The sequence below is a fragment of the Gopherus evgoodei genome, chromosome 13 (assembly GCF_007399415.2).
Source record: "Gopherus evgoodei ecotype Sinaloan lineage chromosome 13, rGopEvg1_v1.p, whole genome shotgun sequence".
NCBI classification, from domain to species: Eukaryota; Metazoa; Chordata; order Testudines; family Testudinidae; genus Gopherus; species Gopherus evgoodei.
In genome coordinates, this window is record NC_044334.1 from 14482404 (window position 1) to 14505540 (window position 23137).

Sequence of the window (23137 nt, forward strand, 5' to 3'; positions counted from 1 at the left end):
AAGAAATGAGTAAGGATCTAAGCAAAATCCTAAAATGTTGGAGTCAGAGAAACGCAGGGCTGGAAGGGACCTCGAGAGGTCATCAAGTCTAGTCCCCTGCATTGAGACAGGACCAAGTAAACATACACCATCCCTGACAGGTGTTTGTCCAACCAGTTCTTAAAAACTTCCAGTTATGGGAATTCCACAGCCTCCCTTTGAAACCTGTTCCAGACATTAATTACCCTGATCGTTAAAAAGGTTTTCCTAATATCTAACCCAGTGGTTCTCAAACTATGGGTTGAGACCACAAAGTGAGTTGTGACCCCATTTTACCAGGGTTGCCAGGGCTGACCTTAGACTTGCTGAGGCCCGGGGCCAAAGCTCGAAGCCTAATTCCCACTGCCCGACGCTGAAGTTCTAGGACGTGGGTGTCCCTACCTGGGCCCTTATCCTCAGCCAGAAGGATTGACAAGAACACAACTTGCACCCCTGGCTCCTTCACCTTCACTCCCAGAGCATCACTGTGCAGCAACATTGACAGTGAGCAACATTTTAGACCAGAGATCGGCAAACTTTGGCACGTGGCTCACTAGGGTAAGCCCCCTGGTGGGCCAGGCTGGTTTGTTTACCTGCCACGTTTGCAGGTTCGGCCAATCACGGCTCCCATTGGCTGCAGTTTGGTGCTCCAGGCCAATGGGGGCTTCAGGAAGTGGCAGCCAGCATATCCCTCGCTTCCCGCAGCCCCCATTTGCCTGGAGAGGCAAACTGCAGCCGATGGGAGCCACAATTGGCCAAACCTGCAGACATGGGAGGTAAACAAATCAGCCTGGACCGCCAGGGGGCTTATCCTGGAAGGTCGTGTGCCAAAGGTTGCTGATCCCTGTTTTAGATTATTTCAGGATAACTTTAAATGGTTGAAAGGGAAAGTGAGGAAAGATAGTCTCCAAGGGCAGGAGGAAATGACAGAGTTAAAGTAACTAAAGAGGTTTATGGTAACTGAAAAACACTGAATAAAAAACAAAAAATTGTGTTTGTGGTGGAGTTGCTGCACAGTTGTGTCCCACTCAGATCCATGAACTTAGAGGCTTGAAATTCCTCTGTTTTACATTGGACCAAGGCAGAAGATGGGTGTGGAAGGTCTGAAAAAGAAGGAAATATAGGAAGATATGAAAAGACTCACATAGACTTAGGAAATGGATGATAGATAGGAAAGAATAAAGTCATATTTCACTGATATAAGCTCCTTTCATGCAAGGAACTCTAAGTACTTAAACAAGGATCCTTTCACTCCCCACTGAAATGCAGCTGCCTCTGGGTTGGAACACTCACCAACAACACAGCTGTTCCAGACAATAGTTTAGGCTAACGGTAAAGAATACTATACTCAACTGAAATCACAGTGAAATAATTAGGTGGACAGAATGTAATTAGCCAAGTTGGAGTTGAGCTATGACAAATGGATCTCCAAACTCAATGTTCAAACTTCTGCAAACTACCAACTCACTTTCTGTTCAGGAGCTGCTATGATTATCATGAACCATCCCGGCAAGTCCATTCCTGGGGTTATCTTGAATGGGAGATGCCATTCCCAAGGAATTGCACATTGGCTTTGTGATGGAGAGACCGGATTCTGTGCTGCACAAACACAGAGGATACAGCCTGGTGAGGAAGGAAATGGTCTAAAGGTACCAGTCGCCCAGTTTCTGGGCTGCTCTGGAGCCTGGTACATCTCCCTCCTCCCCCAGTGAAATAATAATTTTGAAAAGCCATAAGAGCAATCAAGCAGTAGCCATAGCTGGCTGTGGACCGGCCCAGAACTGCTGGAGCACTTGTGCTCATGCCATTCCCTCTCCCGCCCACAGCCACAGCTTTATTCTGGGTGGTGTAAGGAGGGACAGCATGGGGCCACATACTCCAGCCTCACACTGCCCCTACAGTGAGGAGGGGAATTCCCCAGGGTGTCATCTGCCCCTTTTACAGCCTCCAGGCACGGGTGAATGGTATAAAAAGGAAGCAGCAGAGGTGCAAAAAACTGACCCTAAGGGTATATCTACACTGCAATGAGACACCCATGGCTGGCCAACGGCAGCTTACTTGGGTTCACAGGGGTCAGGCTATGGAACTCTAAAATTGTAGTGTAGCCATTCTGGCTTGGGATGGAGCCTGAGCTCTGGAGACCCCATGAGGGGGAGGGTCCCAGGGCTCAGGCGAGACATGGGTCAGCTGCGGGTGTCTCATTGCAGTGTAGACATACCCTTAATGTCCATATGGAACTAGGAGGCGGTCAGACAACTCCCCAGCACATGTGACCTAAGCTAGGATTTCAGACAATGGCAGGCAAGACCAGAATTAGTAAACACAATGGCTCCTGAGCTAATTCCTCAAGGGAGGATCCTCCTCCAACTTTCAAAAACTGATGGGTTTGTGGAAGCAACCAGGCAAGCCATCAACACAAACCCTTAGCTGTAGTCCTGGGCATTGCAACAAGCTACAGGAAACCTTTGGCTGTGCAGAATATGACACAGCTTAATGAAATGTTGTGATTTAACGGCTGTTATTAAGGCAGCATTCCAACATCCTCCATGATCGCCCTCACCTGCCACACTCACAGTTCCTCCCCACACTGCTTGGACGTCAATGAAATTCCACCAGCGTAAGGGAGGTGTGACTCAGACTCACCTCCAGGCCCTTTCCCCCAGATGGTGAGATGTTCTTGAAGGAAGAGGCTTGTGGGGGGCAGGCGATTTTCTGCACTGAGAAGTGTTTACAGAACAGCTTCCTCAAGATGCATTTTTTCAAACCATCCGCGATTTCAAACACCCCCCCAACAACAGCCACAAGCCCTTATTGTCAAGCATGGGGGGTTGCCAAGCTGAGCACAGACAGGGGGAAGGTCCCCTTGTTGTATGTCTGTAGCAGCACAGTGAAGTCTGTATGAATCACAGAGCTATTATCAGGGATAAAATTAGCTCCTGTTACTGACAGCATCTATCACTCATTCGTACTCTAATCTCTACCAGGGGAAGGTTTTACAAGCAACAGTGATGAAAGAGAAGGGGGGGTGAGGAAATCAAAGCGATATAGAGAGGAGAGGGGAAAAAAATCAAAGAAAAGGTAACAGAAGCATTTGTGAAGCTGAAAGAAACAAACTACATTATATTACCGGGACCAAGGGATCCTTATCATGCCCTGATAAAATTTTCATTCATCTTGTTAGGATTTGCTTAACCTCTTGAGAAGTTTCAACATATTTCCAAGCATCCACAGCCCCATGCTGTCTTTTCCAGCCACACATTGCAGCAGCTTATCTAAGTGGAAATCCTGATGCAAATACATTCATGGGAAATGCAACATATGACACAATAAGAACCTTAATGGACGGGGCAAAAGCTAGAAGTTAGAAATATAGGATGGTTCAGACTTTATATTAGGGGGGACATTTATTAATAGTTTATTAAGGGTCAATCAGGGATTAATAGATGCTTTAATAAATGAGTAATCAGCTGTGACTATTGGAGTTCATTACAATTAATTAACGATCAATGGCTCATAACTAACAATAGTCTACATTTATAATATCTATTAATCATTTGTTAACCTATTATAAATCCTCTATAAGAGTATCTTTAATGTAAAGCATGACCAAGACAGGAAAGCAATTTACTGGTGACTATAAGTTCCTAGAGAATCACTGCTTTACCTGTCCTTAATAAACCCTTTCACAACTGGAAAGACTTGTTCTCTGAAGACACTATTTTAAATGGACATTCCACAGAAATGGATGGAACTTCTGGATTCACTTAACAGTATGGAATATGCACTCCTGCCATACCTGCTACAACAAGCAACAGCGAATGCTGATTTTCACTAGTCATGTAGAAATACTTCAGTCATTCACATTACCATGAAGAACAACAGTATGTTAAAAAGTGCCTTTCATCCAAAGATCTCATATATCAATCTATATTTATTAAGCCTCGCAGCAATTCATTCAGATTGGTACCAGTAAATATTATGTTTGTTTCACAAATAATTGAGTCCAGGAAAGTAAGGCCAAAATTTCCAGACATGAACTAATTTTGAGTACACAGCTGGAGACTGGAAATATCTGGCCTAGTTGTCTAAGAGGTGCTGAATTCTCTCTCAAAGTCAATAGGAGTTGTGTCTGTTCAGCACGTCTCAAAGTCAGGCCATTGGTGTCCAAGGTTGCCCATCTAAAATGGAGCAACCGTCACTCAGGTCAGACCCCATCATCACTCTTGCTTGAAGTAGCCGAAAATTGCTAATCTTCTGCCAGTCACTGTGTGTGGTTATGTACCCATGATTAATTGTTCTATGAACACAATATGGATGCAGACCTAAACAAAGTGACGATGTTTCTTACCAACAGGAGAAGCAGGTTTTGATTCTCAAGAATGCCTATTTGATGACTCTTTAGTGAGGTACGTTATATAGGGGAGAAGAAAAAAAATAACCTCTCTCTTTCTTGGGAGCTGTATCTTTTTGGCTTTTTGCCACAGTGGAAGGAGATATTCCCCTAGAGGATTCTTTAGCATTATTGTTAACGTCCACTAGTTTCTGCTTCTTAAGACGATTTTTGTGAATTATTGGATGATAATACACATCTCCTCAAATGCACAAGTTCCTCACACACAGTCCGGAGTAGCCTCCCACCCTCCACCCCACCTTCTGAAGATGATGAAGAGCATAAGTTACAAAACCTGGTCTGTCTCTGATTGCTAATTGGAGAGTCTCGCATACCAATGTCCCTTAATGTAATTTTCAGAAGAAGATTGTCTATTAATGTAATTTTCATGTGCAGATTGTCATCTCAGCATTCTTCTAATATGATTACATGCAGCCATTTCTTCCCAGGACAAAGGGCAAACCTCAACAATTATTTGACACCAATACCAAGATAAATGTGGGGAAATTATCCTATCAGCAGGCAAACACGTGTGTCTGTCTTGGGGTATCTAATTTGCATTCTGGCCCTCAAAATGCCCCTAACAGAATTTACGGGGGGTTGTAAAGATTGCCATCGCAGTTAATTAAATATAACAAATAGCTCTGATTGTTCAGAAGACTCTCCTACAGCACTGCAGTTATCAGAGGGGTCAGTCTTAATCGGAGATTCCATTCATCAGCCGCGCAAACCGGATCGTGCAGAGAGTGATATTTGACAGAAGTGCTTTTGAAATTTCTAAATGGAGAGCATGCATTGGGGGAGACAAGATGGATGTTTCCATTACTGAGATTGTATAGGATGCTTCATTCCCCAGGCCTCCGCCCCTGTAATGGGTGACCGATGGACATATGCTATCCCAGTGAATATCAGGATCACAGGTCATGGTTCCCATTTGTTTTGTTTACTTAAGGAAAGTAATAAATTCAGTGCTCAAGACGACCAGGAATGGAAGGTCCTTACCAATAGCTCATGCAACTGACCTCTGAGAGTTGCTGCAGAATGACTAGGCTGGAGTATGAGCGCCCGTCCAGTGTTAAAAAAACTGTATTGTCTGTCACACACTTGGGACTGTTTATCTGGAGGCAAGTGAGGAAGGCAGAGCTGCTGCTGGAGGATGGCTATGCCTCTCTCAACCACTCATCTATGTTCACTGAAGGTGTGCTGCTATGTATGTTCCTAGTGACCCCAGACTGCAGGAATGCATGGATGGTATAAAACCACCTTTGATCTCCATCCCTTCCAAGCCACGCAACTTAACCAGCCCCCAGGCTCCAGGCTGGTGTTTCTAGTAGTTAGAATAAGGGAATGCGGATCAGGATTCCAGAGTTCCATCTGCAGCTCCGCCACTAATTTATTGTGCGACCCTTGGCAGATCACCTTACATGGCTGGCTCAGTTTACCCATTAGCAAAATAGTTATAACATCAACCTCAGGTAGATGTGATGAGGATTAATTCATGTTTGTAAAGAGCTTTGCAGCCCTGGGAGGAAACGTGCAATGTAATGGCAAAGGGTGATTATTACTGAAGTAGAACTGGCAGGTAACAGAGTGGGAGGGCAGCCCGCCATGTTTTCCAGAAGCTTGCCTGCAGCACAGCACTTCTACAGTGGGGAATATCCGGAAGATGTATTAAAGAAACACAAAATCAAACAGCCTCTTTTCAAGGTGGTTGAGAACAGCATCACTTCCAGTGGTACAGCATTTCCTTCCCGGTACCATTTACTGGGAGGGAGTCAATGCAGAACCATTTTCTCCTCCTAACACCATTTTGGCCTTCAGCAGCAAATGGCTGATTTGGCACTAGCTCAATTCATGCTTCCTGGCCAGCGCTGTGTGGCAAGCAGGTTCCCAATTCCAAGCAGGGAACTCAGCCATTTCTAGAAATCAACACATTCTTCCTTACCCCACTGCACGTTCTCTGCTTGCGTTAGAATCAGCCTGGGGTACATGAACTTTGCAGGGTGGGAAAGACCAAGGGAGGTGGGAGAAGGAGGAGACAAGAAAGATAAGGAAGGAAGAATGAGAGAGAAAGTGACTTCAACCTTCACTCAGGTCAGAACCCATCCATCCTGCAGAGACCTGGCTGTGATGGGTTCAGTCACAGAGACCCCCTTGGGACTGTCACCTGATGTGTTGAGACTACCTCTGAGCCCATTTTCTCTGCTAGTTTGGGCCTCCAGAACCCTGCCTTGTTGTGCCACACACACCAGTCTTCTCCAATACAGACCCAGCATCTGAACCACATGCCCCAAAGCTGCAGACTTAACTGAAAACAGCTTAGCAAGTGTTCCTATCTCTAGCACCCAGACACCCGGCTCCCAATGGGATCCAAACCCCAAAGGAATCCATTTTACTCTGTATAAAGCTTATACAGGGTAAACGCATAAATTGTCTGACCTCTATAACACTGATCAAGAGATATACACAGCTCTGTGCTCCCATAGGTATTAATTACTTCCTCTGCATTAATTAATAAGCAAAAATGATTTTATTAAGTATAAAAAGTAGGATTTAAGTGGTTCCAAGTAGCAACAGACAGAACAAAGTAAGTTACCAAGCAAAATAAAACAAAACACGCAAGCCTAAGTCGAATACATTTAAGAAACTGAATACAGGTAAATCTCACCCTCAGAGATGTTCCAATAAGCTTCTTTCACAGACTAGACTCCTTTCTAGTCTGGCCCCAATCCTTTCCCCTGGTACAGCCCTTGTTCCAGCTCAGGTGGTAGCTATGGCACAAGGCGGGAAACTTTTGTCTCTCTGGGTGGCCACCCCTCCTTCTAAACGGAAAAGCACCAGGTTCAAGATGGATTCCAGTACCAGGTGACATGGTCACAAGTCCTGTGAGACCCCAACCTTCATTCTTTCTGGTCTGATTCACAGAAAGGCTTGAAAGTAAACAGAGCCATTTACAACCAATTGTCCTACTTGATGGGAGCCACACTTTGCATAATTACAATAGGACCTAAGAGTTATATTTCATATTTCTAGTTTCAGATACAAGAATGATACATTTATACAAATAGGATGAGCACACTCAGTAGATTATAAGCTTTGTAACAATAGCTCACAAGAGACCTTTTGCATGAATATAATGTAATTCCAGTTACATTATATTCACACTTGTTAACATATTTTCATAAAAGCATATGGAGCGCAACGTCACAGTGGCATCACCCTTGTTATCAACCATTGTAAATGAAATGTTGACAGAGAGTGTTCAAAGTTAAAAAGATTCCCTCTTCTGCCGTATTCATGGTCCCCTTCCCGAGGGGATGAACCTGTTTGTCCCTACTGATGTTCTGTGGATGCCTGGGTGGCTACTATCAACGTTCCTTGGAAATTCCCTTACAACAGGCTTCTTTGGAGTTTGAAGGGCCTGGGTGGCTTGAGGTATATCTAGGGTGCCTCTCTCACACACACACAAATCCCTGAGAACAAGCCACAACACTGGAAACTCCAGCAGAGATGCCCATTATCTGCAGGACTGACGGTGGTGGGTCTGGTCTGGAAAGCAAACTGCGTTATGTACACACACACACACATATACACACACACACACACACAGAGGCAGGTGGGAGGAGGGGGAGGAAAGCACTTACTCTTTAAGTCAACAACAGTTTGGCGTCTCCAAGTTAAATACAAGCGAAGCCCCTGCCCGCAATGCTTCCTTGTAACACTGTTGCTCCAAATCCCTTTTCATCCCTTTAATTATGCATGAAAAAACCCGGCGCCCTCCCTTCTCCATACGCTCAGCCGAGCTGCAGCTCTCAGCAGCGCAGAAGGCTCATTATGCAGCTTTAGCGGGGCTGAGTGCTCTGAATTATTTAAATCTCCATTAAGCCTCCGCTATGGCATATCTGTGTGATAAATAGATCAGGTGCTGCTGGAGTCTCCCTCCCACAACCAGCTCTCCCTTTGCCTTCCTTCCCTCAACCTGCAACCAGTAGGAAGAGAGAGGACTGCCAGGCCCCTTCACGGCGATGAAGGAGTTGGCGCTCTTGCCTGTGAATATTTCGTTGTCATTTCTAAAGGCCCACTGAGCCGAGTAATAAAGACATTTAATCAGCATTAGCACTGGAGGGCATGGTAAGGTGGTCAATGCATAACTCGTTTAATGGCCCTTTTACTGGTTCAATTAAATAAAACTTCAATCATTTTGTTTTACGTAAGCAGCGCCCATGTCTGTCCCTTTTCTTGGCATCTGGCTGCTGCAGCCCAGTTGTAAACGCCCACGAAGAAGCAGCTCTACTTTTGACAAGCCTAATCAAGCGACTGCTCCTAAGGGGCGTCCTGCAAATAGAAGGGGGGGTCTGTTCCCCCAACACTGTGCAAGTGCTTGACATTAGTATTAACAGGGGAGTCCGCCAAGTGATCCCAGGAGAATAGGGAGAGGATGGAGAAGGTTGCATAAATCTGAAAGGCACAATTCAATTCATCCCAGGAACCCACCTGGGGGAGGCACTGAGAAATAATGCAGGCCAGGCCACAGAGCAAGGCCCCACAGTCGGTTTCCCAATGGGAAAGGAAGTTGTGCGACAATGTTCACAATGCAACCTCTGCAGCATGTCCTGCATTCTGCCAGCCTGGGAAGCAAGGAATGAATTCATGGCCTGGGGCCACCTCATTGTCCTAGAGATCCACACACTGACGAGACTGCCAGAAGCTGGGAATGGGTGACCGAGGATGGATCACTTGATGATTCCCTGTTCTATTCATTCCCTCTGGGGCACCTGGCATTGGCCACTGTCAAAAGACAGGATACTGAGCTAGATGGACCTTTGGCCTGACCCAGTATGGCCGTTCTTATGTTCTTATGAGAGGCTCGCCCCGGGAGCATCTTGGACCAGAGATCCTCACTGAGGGGACACTCGCCCCAGGAGCACCTTGTCCCTGAGATCCACATACTGAGGAGCTACACACTGAGCTACTCCTGCCCTTCCGTTATCTCCACAGCAAAATCCGCCCCGTCTCTGGGCCTACAGAGCCCTCTGCCCCAGGGGAGGGGAACTCTCTTCACAGTGTCATCCTCCCACCCCCACCCACATCATGGAATGTCATTTGAGGGGAAGTCTGGGGCAGTAACAGGTGAGGGGCACCCTGGCAGCATGGCTTCATTGGTGCTGCTCTGCCAGGGAGCTGGAGGGGCCAAGTTCAGCATAGCACCCCCATTGAATGCCATTGAGTCTCCAGAGCCTTCAGGAGCCACGTGCTTGAGCCCTGCCTCCCACCCCCTCCCTGGGGAAAATCCACCATCTAGAGTGTTCCTCTCCCCCAAGCTTTTCCAAAGGGTTAGAAGAATCTAGCCCAGGGGTCAGAAAACTATGGCATGTGTGCCAAAGGCAGCATGCCAGCTGATTTTCAGTGGCGCTCTGCTGCTGGCCTGGGGTTCTGTCCGCCAGCCCCCTGCCAGCCGGGTTCCTGGCCACTGGCCCCACTCAGCCCACTGCCAGGCCAACAGCAGGGGCTGGCGGACAGAATCCCAGACTGACAGCAGGCTGAGCAGGGCTGGCGGCTGGGACCCCGGCTGGCAGTGGCTGGTGGACAGAACCCCAGACCGGCAGCGGGCTGAGCGGGGCTGGCGGCCGGGACCCAGGCTGGCAGGGGCCGGTGGACAGAACCTCAGCCTGGCAGCGGGCTGAGCGGGGCCGGCAGCCGGGACCCCAGCTGGCAGTGGCTGGTGGACAGAACCCCAGACTGGCAGCGGGCTGAGCCGCTCAGCCCACTGCCAGTTTGGGGTCCTGGCCACGGGCCCCGCTCAGCAAGCTGCCAGCCTGGGGACATTGGAAAACTCAGTAAGGAAAAGCAAGGGCAAGGATCGCACTAAACTGATATGATCTGCATTTTAATTTAATTTTAAATGAAGCTTCTTAAATATTTTAAAAATCTTATTTACTTTTCATACACCTCTACCCCGATATAACACGACCCGATATAACACAGGTTCTCATATAGCACAGTAACCCCGGGGCTCCGGCAGCGGGACTCGGGTGGCCATTTAAAGGGCCCTGGGCTCCAGCTCCTGCAGGGAGCCCCGGGCCCTTTATATCACCACTGGAGCCCTGCCGCCGTTACCCCCATATAACGGGGTTTCACCTATAACGCGGTAGGGATTTTTGGCTCCCGAGGACCGAGTTATACCGGGGTAGAGGTGTATAACAATAGTTTAGTTACATAATATAGATTTATAGAGAGAGACCTTCTAAAAAATGTTAAAATGTATTACTGGCAGGTGAAAACTTAAATTATAGTGAATAAAGGAAGACTTGGCACACCACTTCGGAAATGCTGCCAACCCCTGATCTAGGCTGTGGAGTTGAATCTGCCCAGGGGCAGCACAATACACCAAGCCCTCTCTCCCCCCCTTGCCTAGCTGTCCTCCTTTGTTATCTTTTGCCCCAACCCCGCCCTAAGCATTTTCATTTTCTCCTGCTCAGACCCAGTTGAGTGAAATGTAGCACTACCAAACTCCAGAGAACAGGCAGGCTCAATGGTCAGGCACAGAGCCTTTCACCTCCAGGCCACTAGTCTCATAAATACCCCTGCCTGATGGGTTTGCCCTTTGCACGTCACTGTAGCACTGTGTCCATGATCATTTAAAGAGGAAGTGACACTATGGTAGCCCCAGTGCTGACTTTGATCTTGGTTACTGCCTGTTCAGAACGTCTAGAACAAGGGTTCTCAGCCTAGGGGTCACATCCTTGTGACAGGGGACCAGGAGTCATTGCTGTAGCTGATCAGGAAATGGTTTTGTTCCTCTGGAAAATATCAATGAAAATGATTTTTCCCCTCCATTTTCAGTGAAGTGTTGCATGGAAATTTTCAATTTTTCCATCATAAAACTAAAACTCAAAGATGAGGGGGAGAAACGTGATTTTTCAGTTGCTGAAAACCACAAATCCTTCTGGTTTTCCAACAAAACAAGTTCAAAAATAGAAGAAAACAGGCACTTCCAGTGAAAATTCAGCTTGCTGAAATGTACTTGATCTTTTGAAAGCAGAGGTTCAAATTTAATGTCCAGCCCAGATTCTGCTTTGTGTGTAATTCCCTGAATTATTTCAAGGGCTAAATTTCCTTCCTTTGTGCCTAATATAGGTACATTTCTGTTCTCCCCTTGATTGCCAGTTTGCACTGTAATACCTCAATTTCCTTCATCATTATGGCATCCTTTGCAGTTTTTACAGAATGCTACTTATTATTTTTCTGAATCTATGCAGGCAACGCTGCCAAGCCTCAATAGACTCAAGGAGACTCATGCTGCAGAATCTGGTGGACAAGATGGCTCCAGTAAAGCCATGACGACGTTTAGTGGCCATGCTCCAGGGCAATATACAGATGTGCTGACTTAGAGCTCTCTGAGGGTAGCTTGGTGTCTCCCACTTTAACACAGCTATGCCAATAGGGCATCACAGGTCCCCTGCTTTTCCAGTATAACAGAAAATCCACATTCACTTACACACACACAGGTGGCTCCTTCTGCAAACACACTCTGTGCACCAGTTATTACCTCAATCAATACCACCACCCTCAGAGATCCTTCCTGCCCTTCAGCTGCCATGGTATAGCAGAGGTCACACCCTGATGGTAACTATTAAGTGACTTTGCTTGAACTAGCCTTGTCTCCCACGCCCTGTTCTACATCAGAAAGCTTAAGAATAGTGCTTCCCAGCCAGCACCAAATATAACTTCCCTCGTCTTGAAAGCCTGGTGAAACAATGTACCCAGAAACAGAGGGATAGATTCGGAACCCTGGCTTTACTTCAGCAGCACAAAGCAGCCATAGAGATGCCCAAAAGCAGCCAAGTATTTACAGAAATGGAAGGGAATCCGCTCATGGTGTTAAGCCCCTGTTCCTTGCTGGTGCGATGTAAGAGAAAGTACTGGGCAGGGGGGGAAATACATGGCTGCCCACCTAGGGTGACCAGACAGCAAGTGTGAAAAATCGGGACAGGGGTCAGGGGTGTAATAGGAGCCTATATAAGAAAAAGACCCAAAAATCAGGACTGTCCCTATAAAATCGAGACATCTGGTCACCTTATGCCCACCTGACCTGTGGCTGGCACAACAGGCCTTGTGAGAAGCTGTGGCAGTCAGTGTCATTTAGAGAGGCCTTTAGGCTGCTGAAAGTTATGGTAGGGGCTATTTCTGCCACCCCAATTTGCCCAAGTTCAGGGCAGCCGGAAGTGGCAGTTTACACCCTGCTGCTCCGCTCCTTCCCCCCACCCCCATTCTCCTCACCTGAGCCAAAGTCTAGCCTTGATGCAGCTGAGCGTGTGGCCCAAATTCCTTATCACCACAGCACCAAGAGAGCTCAGAAGGGAAAACCCTCCTAACAGCTTGCCCCCCATCCCCGCCAACCAGGCCTGTTGTGGAGGACACAGATACTTCTCCAGTGATGTGCTTTGCAGCCCAATCTTCTGCTGGACCTTGGAGAGGGCACAGAGCCCCCAACAGCTGACGCCCTCTATTAAGGCTTTGCATGGAATTTAATGCCTCATGAGGGTCTTCTGCAATTGTGTGGATTTTTACCCCTGGAAGATAAAAGAAACATCTCACACTGGCGAGAGTCAGGACTAACTCCTCCGAAGTTCAAGCTATAAAACCAGTGTAAGTGAGAGGAGAAAAAGATTTAATGATTCCGCAATGAATCTAACTTAGCAACACAGCGCAGCCTCTGAGGGTGAAGAGGTCCTGATTCTCACTGCATGTTTTCCCATGTAACACAAATGTCTTCAGTGGAATTACTCCTGATAGATCAGAGTCAGGTCTCCTCTTGTCAGTCACTCATAGTGTTCAAGTTCTCTGCAGCAGGGACTGTCTTTTCACTGTCTGTGTGTGCAGCACCTAACACCCTGACTGTGGCCTCCCAGTCTTACTGCAATAAAAATAATTACAATAATATGATGACTTCACACTAACAACCCTCCTCAATCTCCTGGCTGCCTTAGTTTCCAGCTACCATAGCAAACACCCCCCAAAAGACCTATGCTTTGATCACTCCTAGCCAGCAACAGCCAGCTAGAATTTCAGTGGGGTACAGCTCTAGCAACTTCAGTGGACATACCCCCATTTACACCAGCCGAGAATCCAGCCCTTTGGCTTCAAAGCCAAATGGTGGAGTCTGGATCCAGGCCAGAACAGTGATTCTCTGGGTGGGAGAAAGACTGGTTCAGGGTCTAGGCACTAATCTAGGCCTCAGAAGATGTGAGTTCTGAAGACCTGCTCCTGCCACCACTGTCTTCCTGTAGAACCATGGGTGCGTCTTTAGCCTCTCTGGGCCTCCACTCCCATCTGTAAAATGGAGATAAAAAGTCCTTCCCCTAACCCACATGGGTGTACAAATCCTTTAGGTACGTCTACACTACATGTCAGATTGGTGAGTAGTGATTGATCTATCAGATGTAGTGTAGATGCAATAAATCGATCCCTGATCACTCTCCCATCTATTGCTGAACTCCAGCTTGGCGAGAGGCGGAAGCAAAGTCAACGAGGATGCGAAGTAAGTGATTCTAATTCGATCTAAGATACTCTCGGAGCTATTCTCATAGCTGAAGTTGCATATCTTAGATTGCAACACCCCCCTCTTCTCCAGTATAGGCCAGGCCTTAGAGACAGAGGGGAGTGCAGACAGATAGAGAGCACAGCAGGCAGTGCTTGCTGAGCCAGAGGTAGAATGACAATGCTAGATGCAGACAGCCAAGACTTGATATTTTTTAAGTAATTGGCAAATGTGCTGAGGAAGGGAAAAAAGTCTTTGGTGTCAAAAAAATAACCTCTGTCAGAAAAGAGGCCCTTGTTATTTTAAGCTTTCTCTCCATATTTACTTAAGATAAATAGAGACAGCTCGATGGCAACATTTCCCTAAGACTTGAGAAATAGACGGCTAGGCTCTGGAGACAGGTTTCTCTCATATATAATTCCTTTCCCCCGGTGTCTGGGGAACACGTGTTGCAGTGACATCTTTTACTAAGATTTAAACAGCAGTCACTCTGTCAGGAAGGTGAAAGCAGCCTTGCTGTCACAAAACTGCTTCAAGCCAGCAATGTGCTCAGGAAGCATCTGTTAACCTTGTGTCTTTTAGTCACAGGTCATATTTAAAAGAAGAGGAGAAAAAGAAAGATCTGTCCCACTTCACCAACCTCCCACTGCACTCAGCCTTACTTGCTGTCTGCTTATCTCAGCTGTGGTTATTTCTCGCTTTAGTGATGCTCATTTATTTGGGGTTTAGGATGGTTCAGTGGTTAGAGAAAGGGACCGGCACTCAGAGCTGCTCAGTTTTGTTCTTGTTTCTTGCAGTGTTACCTTGGGAAATGTCACACTGTGAAATCCTGGTCCCGCTGAAATCAGTGACAAAACTCCCACTTACTTTAATGAGGTGAATATTTCACCCACAAATCCCTCTGTGCCTCAGTTTACCACGCCATTACCAATCAAAAATCATGAAGTTGACTTTAAACTCGTGATTTTTTTTAAAAAGCTAGAAACCTAGTTTTTCTTTTTAAATTTGAAAGCTGAGATTCTCAAGTAATCCCTGGATTCCAGCAGCTGGGGCTTTAAGAAAAAAACATCAAATCCTGTTAGTCTCGTTATAAAATCATGGAAGTTGGCAACACTGTTATCTACCTGCAAAAGGGTTATTATGCCATTTAGCTTCTGTTGTATACAATATCACGTAACTTACCTGCCACACAGGAGGCTTTACTGGAAGCACCATAGTCCATAGACCAGGATGTGGGACTCAGGAGATCTGGGTTATTAATATTGACTCCACTGGGAGCTTTGCTTTCCTTATATTTACTTCAGTGGGAGTTTTGCTTGAGTAAGTAGTAAGGGAAGAGTGCTCAAGAAGACCCAAACAGAGCATGGCAATGTGATGTGTCTTTGTTCTCAACACAACTACATTAATACATGTAAAACGCATGCACACAGCTTGTCCTAAACTACAGCGTTTACTAACGATAAACAAATATACATATGTACACTGCTGCTCCAGCAGGATTCTGGTGCCTACTGCAGTAGAAGCCCGGGAGGTCCACTAGAGCGTTCCCAACTATGTATAGGGACACTATCCAATTCCTGTACAATGCACAATGCAACACCAAGTCACATTTCTTGTAGTACCATTGTGCCCAGCAGCCCAAGTTGTGGACCAGTACCCCTTTGTGCTAGGCACTGTACAACCACTTCAGAAAGTCCCAGACTGATTTAGCTGGGGTGTTTATACATGAGAAACAGAATCCATTCTACAGCTGTGTCCGAAGAACCCTACACATTCTCTGCCTCTGCTCTAGCCAGTGGTTAGAGTCTCCCAACATTGTGAATACCAACTCCACAAAGATTACTGCCTTGGAGCAAATCCTTCCCCCTCCACTGTGGAGGGACCAAACATTGGTCGGTGTGGTTCTACTGTGCAGCGAGGATGAGGAGGGCAGGATTTGAAAAGTGTAAGCAATGGATGTGCACCTCCTGCGTGCAATAGAGGGACCTCCTGCAGTACCTTAGGCAACAGGGCTTGTGAGTAGCATGACATGCTGCAGCCCAGCGGTAGAATGCTGAGAGCTTTGCCCTTAGTGAGAAGGAAGGATAGCACAATAAATAGGTCAATGAGACAGAACTGCAAAAGTGACAAATATAGTTCTAATTACACAATTGTTTTGTTATGTTCCTGCAACACTGAAACAGCAGAGCTGCTGAGAAGCTGGTGGCAAAACACTTATTTAGTAAGATGACTCCCAACAGCAATGTGTCTTCATAAATCAGCTCTCGTTAATTCACCATGTAGTAAGCAGGGGAAAGGCACATGGTAGCATCTAGGGGCATATTCCTGGAACCAAGAATGGTCCAAAACAGTAGGAGAATGCTCACAGTTCAGGGGTGTTGCCCTGAATACAATCAAAGTGATGTATCAGAACAGCTAGAGCTGGGTGGCAAATGGTTTTCCCATCCCATGAACATTTCTGAGATAATGAACAGTGTCCCTGTCCCATTTCAGAACAAAGAGTTAAAGTCTCAAAAATGTCCATGAACTAAAAATCCAAAAGAATTTGTTTGGGTTTTGTGGTCATTTTAAAATGTTCCATTTCAGTTAGTTTAAATTTCTCAAGAAAAAGTCATCTCAAACCAGAAAACTGGAACTTTTTGTTTAAAAAAGGTCAAAACAAAACATTTTTGAAACTTTTTCCCCCGGAATTTTTTTTTGAACTCTAAAAAATTAATCAAAATCTGTTCCCACAGAAAGTTTTAGCTCTGACCAATCAGCACTTTCTGGTGAAAAAAAACTTCCTCAAAAAACTCTCAACCAGCTCAATAGCCTTGTTCATTTATCTCACTGTCCCTTATTCACTGTAAAAAGAGACAAAGAGTCCTGTGGCACCTTATAAGATCCAGACTAACACAGCTACCCCTCTGATACCTTATTCACTGTGTCACTCACTTTCCTCAGCGGAGGCACAAACAGGTTACAAGACTTTATTTGCATAGGATGCCAGTATCAGACCCAGGAACACTGCATGTTCCATAGCTCCCAGAGGGGTGACTAGATAGCAAGTGTGAAAAATTGGGACAGGAGGTGGGGGTAATAGGCTCCTGTATAAGAAAAGGGCCCAAATATCAGGACTGTCCCTATAAAATCAGGACATCTGGTCACCCTAGCTCCAAGGCTGCCTTTCCAGTCTTTAAACAATCAGGGCTGCCTTTGCCACCGAATTCTGCCCCTCTGTCCTCATTCAGCCCTTTTAGAAAGGCGAGCATCACTTCCCGCCTCTCTAAGTTTTAGCTGCTGATCTTCAGATGGATAACACTAGAACCTTAAGTATTAAAAGAAAGCTGCTATCAGTTTCTAATGCAATTAACAAACCCCTGCCAAGTGAGCCAATAAGAGCACTTCATCAGACCATAATAACCCTGGAGGGTATAGAGAGGCTGCCACGGTAACGCCTTTAATTGCCCATAATGTTTCATTAAACACAATTACATTTAAACTTAAACTGTGCCATTTGTTGTGGTTTTAATTTGACAAAGGGCAAGATAAAATGATTCGATTAACCCTCTTTTTTTCCCCTCCCTTTTCCCACCTCCCATAGGAGGAGCCACCCACATCAGGAATTGGACCCTTTGAAACACGGAGAGAGCAATAACAAAACGTGCCTAGCAAACAGGCACACACAGGAAAACAACTGTCACACAGATGGCTTCAAGTAAGGGGAAAGGGACAGGGGAACAAAGCTCCCTCCCCCCACCCCTTTGGTAAGCAGCTCCCTCTCATCTCCCCATCCTCCTGGCTGGCGTAGTGAGAGATCCTCTCCTGCTTTTACCACTGGCTCTGCCCTGCAAGGGAGAGGCGAGGTTGTAAAACTACTGCTCCACCATGCACCCTTAGCACCCTTTTCCTTTCAAGGAAAATCTTAATTTGAAAGCACAGGATTGCTTTCGGCTCTGCCCTATTTGTGTAAGTGGGAGAATGGTCCCGCCCCTTATGGGGAACTTTCCTGGCTTATACACTACCCCAGTGAAATGGGCTAGCGAAAGAATCTGAGTCCTCGCTCCCACTTCCTTTACCCAGACACCTGCCTGACCTCAAGGGCTCCCCTTCCACTTTCCTGTGTGTAAGTGTCCTCGTAACCCCCATGAGGGTGGGTCCAGGATTCCTAGGGGGCTCGACTCCCAACCTTGTCGTAGTCACTTAGGGCAGGGGCTAGGGTGTCCCCACTCCGGGGGGGGGGGTCTCTGCACTGGATGCTTCCCTGACCCACATTTAAACTTATTTGCTTTGAACTTATCATTACATACATTTCAAAGCAAATACAATTTATTTAACCGCAATCAATTTTTAAAAATAAGGAAAAAATGGGAAAGGTTCAAGGAAAACCCATCACCCTGCTCTTTGGCACAGGGACATCACAACCAGCGTCTCTGGAATGTGAGGGATGTTCAGTCTGTTCCTCACAAGTCCCAGGCCCCTTCTCAGCCCTGGCTGTGTTGCAGGGATGCTGCGGGTCAGACACTAGCTCTGGCAGTGGCCACACGCCCTTAGGCTTTAGGTGGCAGGACCCTTCTTCCCAGAGTCACCACCACCCCGTCAGGGTTACAATCTCCCTCCAAGTCTGGCCTGCAGAGCCTCTTGGCTGGGGGGATCTCCCTGCACTGAGTCACCTGCCCAGGGTCCTCCTCGCTTTCCCCAGCTGCTCACCACACTCAGTTCTGGACAGCTCCAGCTCCAGCCCCAGCTCCAGCTCTACTCCGCCTCAGCTCCAGCTCCACTCTGCCTCAGCATGGCTGCTGCTCTGCCTCCAGCTCCCTGGGCTGCTTCTCTGGCCCCTTCGGCTCTGGTTGCTGCAGCCAGGGCTGACGAGAGCGGAGGGAAGCTGGTACAAATTACCAGGGCCTGGCGGTCCGGAAGGGGGCCCAGGGCCCAGCTTCCCCGGCTTCGTCAGCCTTGTTTAGCCAGTCCATCCTTGCTGGGGGGGCCCCCCAAAATTTTTCACCGGAGCTCAAACCTGATCTCGGAGGCCCTGACTACAGCTCTGCTCCCAGCACAGCTCTGCTCTGTGGGCTGCTTCTGTGACTCTGCTCCCAGCACTCACCTGCTTCCTGGGCTGCTTTTCTGGCCCCTCTGGATCTGGCACAGCTCTGCTCCCCAGCTCGGCTTGGGCCCTTGCTTTCTCCTTAGCTTGGCCCCACTCTGTCTGACCCAAGCAATTCCAGCTCATAGCGAGGACGGGACCCCTCTGGCCTCCTGACTGCCGAATTAGTCTGCCCGCCCTGTCAATCAGGCCTCTCCCCATTGTTCCTGAGGACTGTCAGTCTCAGGATCCTAATTTCCCATCGAACCTTCCCCTTTCATTTAGTACTGGGAGCTAGCCAAACACCCCCACTGAGTTTTAGTAAGGGGACAACAGGCCCCTTACATTTGCACTGGCCTCCCTTAAATCTCCTATTTGTCTCTTTTCTGCACTTCACCGCGAGTTAGATGGGAAAGGAAGAGGAGATTTATCTGCAGGGAAACATATGTGAGTCAGTGCAAAGAGCCACAATGGCATTCTCTTAGCGATTTACGATGCAATTAATGTTTTTGTTGCTTTCTGACAGCTTCTTTCCTTGACTGTGGGTGGCTGGCAAGTTAGTGGGAATAGCCCTCTGGCACCCCCAGCGCAGCTCCCAGTACGCCAGGCAGAAGTGATCTGATGTGAAGCAGATCAAGAGAGGACCCTCGAGGTACCACAAAATCTGTGGATTAGATGTTGGTACTATCTCAAAGTATTATCAACGGAAGACACTTAGCCCCAGATCCTCTCAAGTATTTAGGCTCCACTTTCATTGATTTCATAGATGCCTTGGCAGGGGGTTAGTATAAGGATTTGAATAGAAGTGAAGGCATAAAGAAAGAAATAACAGAGGGGAGGAGGTGCAGGAAGATTCATAGGTTCCAAGGTCAAAAGGGACCATTATGACTCTCTAGTCTGACCTTTTGTATGATACAATCATAGAACTTCCCCAGAATAATTCCTACAGCAGATCTTTTAGAAAAACATCCAGTCTTGATCTTAAAATGGTCAGTGATGGAGAATCCATCAGAACCCTTGGTAAATTGTTCCAATGGGTAATTACTCTCACTGTTAAAAATTTACACCTTATTTCCAGTCTGATTTTGTCTAACTAACTTCCAGCCATTGGATCGGGTTATATCTTTCTCTGCTGGATTGAAGAGCCTATTATTAAATATTTGTTCCCCCAGTAAATCCCTACAGACAATAACCAATTCACCTCTTAACCTTTTTTGTGTTAAGATAAATAAATTGAGCATATTGAGTCTATCACTATAAGGCATGTTTTCTAATCCTCTAATCATTCTCGTGACTCTTCTCTGAACCCTCTCCAATTTGCCAACATCCTTCTTGAATTGTGGGCACCAGAAATGGACACAGTATTCCAGAATTGGTCACACCAGTTCCAAATATAGAAGTAAAATAATCTCTCTATTCCTACTCAAGATTCCCCTGTTTATACATCCCAGGATCACATTAGCTCTTTTGACCACAGATTCACACTGGGAGCTCATATTCAGCTGATTATCCACCTCAACCCCCAAATCTTTTTTGAATTCACTGCTCCCCAGGATAGAGTCCCCCATCCTGTAAGTATGGATTATTTTCTGTGTTCCTAGATGTATACATTTACATTTAACTATATTAAAATACACATTCTTGTGCCTAGTTTATCAAGCGATGCAGATCGCTCTGAATCAGTGACCTGTCTTCTTCATTTATTTACTACTCACCCAATTTTTGTGTCATCTAAAAACTTAATCAGGGGTGATTTTATGTTTTCCTCCAAGTCATCAATAAAAAATATTAGGTAGGATAGGACTAAGAACTGACACTTGTGGGACCCACTAGAAACACACCCACTTGATAATGATTCCCCCTTTACAATTACATTTTGAGACCTAACAGTTAACCAGCTTTTTGTCCATTCAATGTGTGCCATGTTAATTTTATATCGTTCTCATTTTGTAATCAAAATGTCGTGTGGTACCAAGTCAAACATCTTACAGAAGTCTACGTCTGTTATGTCAATACTATTACCTCTATCAGCCAAACTTGTAATCTCATCAAAAAAAGATATTAACTTAGCTTGACAGGATCTATTTTCCATGAACCCACATTGATTTGCATTAATTACATTACCCTCCTTTAATTATTTAGTAATCGAGTCCCGTATCAGCCGCCCCATTACCTTGCCAGGGACTGAGGTCAGGCTGACAGGCCTATAGTTACTTGAGTCATCTCATTTACCTTTTTTTAAAATTGGCAAAACATGGGCTGTCACTATTTGTACATGAAGACTTCTCTCCAAGGATCTATACGTGCTCTGAGTAGAAGCTGGTTGCTCTGAGAGAACCTTACATAGTAAATGCTACCATCCTTTAACAAAGAAGTGAAGAGCCAAGCTTGAAATATGATGGTCCCCTTTCGTCCCACTTCTCAGAAGATTTAATTGAGTCTTCTTATTAACTGTAAGTGCTACACCGGTGCCTAGTAGGGTAGGCTCCTGAAGCCTTTGGGGAAGGGGTGGGGCAAGGGTGTTTGGGTTTGTGTGATTAGACAGTTGGTAACCCTAGTGCCAAGAGGTCCTAGTTCAGATCCAGAGAAAGAAAGCATGCTCAGCCCCACTTTACAAGTGAGAACTGAAGTGCAGCGAGATTAAGTGGCTTCTTCAAGCTCACTGGGAGCAGGGACTATCATTTTGTAATGTGTTCATAGTGCCTAGCACAGGGGGGCTCTGATTCTGGACTGGGGCCTCAAGGTGCTACAGCAATACAAGTAATAAATCCATAGCAGGACTGGGAATTGAACCTGCATCTCCAAGTCTCACTGCAGTGACTTAACCCCAAATCTCATCCCTGAGAATAAAATGACTTGGAACTTCATACAGCCCACGGATTGCCAAACTGAGATCCTCCTGTTGTCTTCTTTATTCCCTTCTACAAGCATTTGAATGTCTTTTTGCCTGCTCTGTGCATATCTAGAGATAGTAAAATTTGCATCTGTACTTAGAGCTTATGATTGCCCGGGGCATTTCTGAGTTTTATATCTATAAGATCTATCATTTATCGCCTCCGAGAATGCTCTTTTTGCAGAATTTACTCTGTGCAGCAATATTAGTCACTGGTGATGGTGTGTAATTGATGCCTTTGACAGCAACAGAAGTAAGTATACGATTGTGCACAAATTGAGGAGAATGGGGGGTGGGTGGGCATACATGTTAATATTCCATTCCATAGCCTAAACTCCCACTATTGCCAGTGGAAAATGCTGAGATAGAGTATAAAAAAAAGTGGCAAGAGGGGAGATTAGAAAGCAGCACAATATTTCTTTCACCTGTCAGAAATGGTCTAGATAATACTTAGTCCTGCCATGAGTGCAGGGGATTGGACTAGATGACCTCTCAAGGTTCCTTCCAGTCCTACGATTCTATTTCCCCACACTCAAGCATTATTCTTGTATTTTTACTCCCTATCGAGTCTTGCATCTATAAAATGGCAACTGTTTAAACAACCCAATGACAGTGCAGCCCAGCATAAGCCTATTCTAGAGTTGGAGTATCCCAGCCTACTTCAAAAACTGGCAGCTTTAGAAAAACTAACCCGGTAGAAAGAAAACTTTAGGCCACAGCCCTGCTCCACACATGGTGTAAATCAGTGTAACTGCATTGAAATGAATGGAACTGTGCCCATTTATACCACTGAGGATCTGGCCCAAGGTGTTTAGTACCCTGAACCCTCTCACACCTGGGGGCAAGTGTGGTGGATGCGGCTAAGAAATTGTGACGCTTTCATGTTCCTTGAACTGAGCCTTTGAAAGTCTAGGAATTCTGCCATTTTGTTCTCAGAGCTTCTGCAGTCTGGTACACAGAAGGCCTGTCCGCTGTGTGCTAGATACCAATTTAGTTTTCTTCCTCCTACGCTTGGAAGGTTGCAGTTGCCCCAGAAGTGGGCTGGACTGACCCAGGAAAGGCCCAGGGCAGATAGGAGATGTGTCATTTCAGTGCCTCTCCCAGACAGCACCCTACCATGGGTCTCCAATGCCATTTTTAAACGCTGTCATTTTCCCATGGAGAACCTCTCCCTGGTGCAGGATATTTGCGGTCACAGAGGATGTAACCTATAGCCCAGGGGTAGGCAATCTA